The sequence below is a fragment of the Cucurbita pepo genome, chromosome 20 (genome assembly GCF_057944985.1).
Source record: "Cucurbita pepo subsp. pepo isolate OVF chromosome 20, ASM5794498v1, whole genome shotgun sequence".
NCBI lineage: Eukaryota > Viridiplantae > Streptophyta > Magnoliopsida > Cucurbitales > Cucurbitaceae > Cucurbita > Cucurbita pepo.
Window position 1 is genome coordinate 8,162,079 of NC_141817.1, and position 6,000 is coordinate 8,168,078.

The window sequence follows — 6,000 nt, forward strand, 5'->3', positions numbered from 1 at the left end:
TGGTTGCGTGGCCGCCGCGTTGGCTGGTTGCGTGGCCACCGCATTGGTGGGTTGCTTGGCCACCCCGTTGGCTGGTTGCGTGGCCATTGCTGCGACTTGTTGCGTAGCTAACAACGTGGCCTGTTGTGTGGCTAGCATGGTTTGCATTGTCGTTTGGAGGGATTCCAACATTAACCTTGTGGCGGGGTCTAACCCGACCTGTGGTGCAGCTTGAGGGGGCGGTGCGTATTCGGAAGGGGGTACAACTTATGGGGGAAGTGCATATTCAGGAGGTGGTACAGTTGGGGGAGGTGCGTTTTCAGGTGGTGGTATAGTTTGTGGGGGAGATGCATATTCAGGAGGTGGTACAAACGCATATGGTCCGGTAGTCGACCCCTCTTGGAAAGAGCTTCTATCGCCTTCTCCTCTTCCCCCTCTCCAAATGGGAGGTCGTCCTCTCCCTCTCCTACCTCTTCTACGTCCTCTGTGCGGCATGGTTCTAGAAATGCGGAATATACATTAAATGGGCCCTGTTCATAAATGCGACTTACACTCGCCTTTTATTACCTCGTGAAAGAGAAGATGATTACAAGGGAAAGAAGGAAAAAGAACATTATTGAAATAAAGGAAAAGAAACAAAACGGAAATGAATGTCTTTTAGTACCCTATGGTTTATTATGAAATACAATTCAATCTAAACTAACCTATACTAATGGTGCAAACTGAATTCAACCTAGACTATGAAATGAAAAAAAACAACTACCCTATGCATGTGCCACGGTCCCGGGGTGTACGATGCCGCCGTCGATGTCACATGGGTGTCTTGCCCTTATTTGAAAAAGTAAAGTAGCACGAGGCTTGAGTATTTCTAAAATACTCAGTAAGTGACCCCCTATCGGGGTTATGCAACAATCACATGCAATGAAATGATGGGACCTATCTTTCCTTTCGTTTTGTTTTCCCTACCGGTGCTATCCTAACGGATAATCGTGGACGTGTACCATATACTTTACACACAGCCCATACGTGCGAATATGGGCTCACCAGCTAATTCGCACACCGCTGGGCCACTTTCCTTATCCCATGGGCATACTCTGGGAGCCCCTTATGCCGAGACCTGTTAAGCTAACAGAGCCGAGAATGGTGACAAACGGGCTGGAAATAGGTTTCCCGATCCGAATAAGCCGCCGCCGAGCCGATTAAGCCACCGGACTCGAGGGGAGCAGGGCTACAGACGTGCCACGTGGCACAATCACAGGGCGACGCGTGTGCAGGAGTCTCAGGTCGAGGCGCGGGTTATCGGATTACTCGCGGGTCTCTGGCCGTTCGTGGGTGATGGGTCGTTTGCGGGTGACAGGCCGGCCCGGCTGAAGGAAAAATGCAGGTGGGTTGTGCTGGGCGTGTCGGCGTTGGACTGGGCTTGCGGGTTTCGGGTCGAGGCTATCGGGTTGGGCCGTAACTAGGCTTACGTGTTTTGGGTTGAAGCGACTCGGCCACGGGAATCGTCGGGTACTAGGCTGATCTAAGGTGATTGGGTCCGGTTCGGGTTGCGGGATCTGGCCCTCGGGTCGGACTTCGTCTTCTTCACCCGGTTGCCTGCGCGTTTTTTTGGTGACTTTTTTCTCTCCTTGTTAACGTCGTTTTGACGTCCTTTCTCCCTCCTTTCTCCTCCGTTTTCGAGTCTCTTCTTCCCCTAACCCCATTTTTGGTATAGATCTGGTTTATAAAGGCCTCACACTCTCGAATCTGGCGAAGTTCAGAAATCCGACGTTCCGTCTCCCTTGCTGACGGTGTTCGACGTATAAGATTCGTCTAAATCTACCCCTGATGTGTGTAAAAGGTCTGGGATTACTTTTGTTTCGTAAAATGGAGGTTTTGACGTCAATTTCGTAATGGTTTTACCTCGCTGGAGTTTCGTCGGATTTTTCTGTTCCTCTTTGTTTTTCTCTATTTTTTGTTCTTTGCAAGTCGTTTTGGGGTGGCTAAAGGTCGGGGTCGTGTGCGAGCGAAAACTCCGGCGTGCCGGAGTTTTCAGTTCTTCCGACGACCTTTTTTTTTTTTTTTTTTTTTTTATCCGATCCGTTATAGAAGGTTTGATAACCTATGACTTAAAATAAATTGTAATGAGCTTGTGAAAACAAGAAAATTATTAATTAGTTGATTTTATCAAATTTTATGTTAAGGACACGTTACTCATTATGATGATGTAATCTTTCAATCTAACATAAATAGACTACTTAACCAATACCAAATAAATTATTTGGGATAATTATGTATCTCCTAAAAATAAAGATTTAAGGATAAATGTTAATATTGTCTAATGTATATTATTGACAAAATTTTTGTCAAATATTTGATGGAAGACTTCAAAGAATGATAATGATCATTGAAATATGAAGTCAGAGGAATAGTATTATAAGTAACCTCAAATGTTGAGAGTATGATTAATTAGCTCTCCTGAGTGGCAGACAATTAATGCCTATATGAGAATTAACGTTAAATATAGGGTTAATTACATTATATTAGTTCAACTAATGGTATGACCATTAAGTGAAAAATTAAAGTTTTCTATAATGAGAATTTTTTATTTTGTGTATGAAGTTAAAGATTTGATCGGGTAAGTGTTACACTAGTTACATAAATTTAGAGAAATTTATGTTAAAGATCAATTTTACTTTTTTTTTTTTTTTTTTTTCCCTCTCTTTTAAAACAACAAAATGACTTGTATGACTATAATAATTTCTTAAACATTTCAAAGGTGTTTCAATGTGATTTAGTCCTTCACTTTTCATTGTGATTGATAGTGACACAAAGACTAATATTAAGGAAACTATAAAAGATCAATCTTAAGAATGATATTGAGAGAAAGCATCGCAGTAGTGACAAAGATGACTTTTAATGATAATTATTTTGATTTGTATAAAATAGCTCTCTAGGCTAAAGTGTTCGAGGGTCACCTAGAATGTCTAGGATTACGAGACCTGCTCATATTCTCTAGGGCAAGTGGGAGAACATGTTGGGTATAGAGTATGCCCTAGGACACATGTCTCACCAGCTTTAGTGCAAGTGAGAGATTGTTGGGATTTATGTCGTGCCATGTAATTAATTATTTAGTTTTTAATAATAATTTTTATTATTTTATTTGTAATTTAATTCTAATCCATTGTATGAAAATACAAGGTTATTAATGTAATCTTGAATCGTATGTGGTTGACATACAAGAGGATCGTGTTCAAGTAATAACCTAACGAGTCTATAGTATATGGTTAAGGTTGGGTGCTTTATCCTGGTAACACTATTGATACGGCCCACTTTGTAATAATTACAAATAGTTTGATTCAAATCGTTTATGTGGAGACATATGAGTGAGGTATTCTATACAATGAGTCTGTATAAGACTGGACCAATATTTCACATGATAATCATATGTGACTTGATCTTAATTTTGAGTGAGTTATGAACTCCTGCCCACGAGGGTTTGTCCTTTAATTTACATGGGTGAGAATGACTCTTTTAGCCGATTCAATATGCCTACCATTTTGGGGACTTGACCAAATAGGGAGTTGGAAACATAATATCATAAGATGGAATTCACTCCCTCCCATATAAAGAAAGTAGGTGAGTTGTTCTATTAAGTACTGATTTCGAGACTTGAACAATAGGGCCCCGCCCTCTCATTGGCCCGAGAGGGACTTGGTTTATGATTTGATCATAGACAAATTGTTCATTAGAGAATCAGTGGTACATAAGGTGAAAGATGTAATTTCAGGGGTAAAACAGACTTTTGACCCAGCTGTAATTATGAAATACTCGTGAAGGATCAACTTGCTTGTAATAGTTATATCAAATGGACATAACTTGTCCTAAAGTGCATGAGAGTGTAACTCTAAGTCTATAGTGGAGTGACTTATAGTTAATGAATGGAAATTGATTAATTAAAGAGTTTAATTAATTAATTTTGTATCATTGAACTTATAATCTATAGGTCCATATGGTCGTCTTGCTAGCTCATAGTAACGCTAAAAGATTCAATTTATTTGAAATTTTTTTTGAAGTGTTCTAATTGATATTTAGTATATTAGATATATTAAAATATAAAGGAGAAATAAATTTAATTGAAATGTCACATTAATATTATATATATTAGATATATTAAATAAATAGAGAAAATATATTTATAATTATATATATTAAATAAATAGAGAAAATATATTTAATTTGAAGGGTCAAATTAATATTTAATATATTAGATATATTAAATAAAAAATATATTTATTGTATTCGATACAACTAAATATTAAATCAATTAATGTATTTTGATACCTTAAATAAAAATATATTTAAAATTTGAATAAGAATAAAATTAATTAAATATATATTAGGATATCTTATAATATCTAAATATGATTTGTAAAAGGTATTATATCATAGTATATTAAATATGCAAATATATTATTTGACAAATATTCTCCAAGAGTCCCTATAAATAGGACCCTACAGTTGAGCCAAAGACATAGGATCTCTCCCACTTTATCTGGAGAATAAAATTAAGAATTCTAGAAACTCTCTTCTTCAATCCCTTTCGGATTTTCTTTAAAGAGGCTCCCACAAGTCTTGACCTTGTGTTCGAGTCATAGTAAGGAAGATATTGTGGAATGTTCAAGAACTTCCGCATAGTTGGAATACTCCGAGGAGTCTTGCAAGCTAGGGTTTCTACAAAGGTAGAGTTCTTACTCTTGTATTTATTGCTTTGTTTTAATTCTTAATAAAAATAAAAACGGTTCATAATGCTTCCGCTACGTGGATGAAGAGTTCATTCCCTTCAAACATGCTAACATAGTATACATGATGTGACATATGGAGGTTCATACATCATATAACTTTCATATTATAGCATAACTCATATCATATCATAAATCGTCACATAACATATCACACATCAAATATCATAACATCACAAAATATGACACGTACAAAGGTCATAATGTACGTGTTATTCATACAACATACAAGTCATTAAACCAAATTCATGGGCGTCCAATAATAGAACAGCTTACTTGGTTGGTTTAAGACAAGGTCATTATGCATCCTTGATGCTAGCTTAAAAAGTTGATCATTGAACTCAAATTTCACCTAAGGAGTCCTACCATTATAATTTAGAATTCTATTATGGTAATTGGCTCACCTCATTGCATAAAATAATCTAAAAACTTATCTATAAGTAATTTAAATTGGTAAGTCAGTAGCCATACTAACTTTAAACGTCTTTAAAAGTGTCAAAAAAACGTATCTTGAAGAGTAAAAAATGGTAGTCAATGATCTAAACTTACCCGACCTAAATCAAATGTGTCAAGTTATAGGCCATCAGAGTATGAATTCTCTAGTTCTGAGTTGTCAAAATAGGATGAAACTGAGCAATTTTAATGACTAAGTAACCTAAGGGACCTTCTTTTATATTAGAGTTCACCTTTCGACTTTGAAAATCTAATTGATACAGAACAAATTTTTTTCCTTAATTCTCCGTCATCACATTTAACTCCTCAAAGGTCACCACAACTCATCCTCGATTATAATCCTAATGGTAAAGTTCAGGTAGAAGGTATATGTACGTGCATGTACACAATAGAAAGAGAGATAAAATACACAAGAACACATCAAAAAACAACACAAGACCAACTTTATAGTTTTCCAAGCCCGCGCAATGGGTATGCGACATGAAGCGGCCGACTTTGTTTTCCAAGGGACACCAAAAATTCTCTTAAACTAAGCTACAAATAAAATATTTGGTGTGCATTTGTCGTTAAAGCATTAACGTCCTCTTATTCTCCTTCCTTCATTCTCCAATCTCTAAAATTTCCTCACCCAAATAAAGATATATAAGTTATAGCAAGAAGAAGAAGAAGAAGAAAAAGAAAAAGAAAAAGAAAAAGAAAAAGAAAAGAGGAGAATAATGAAACATTCAAAGATATATAAAATACATGTGAGTGATGACAAAACTGGGCACTGAGTCGTTGCAATCAT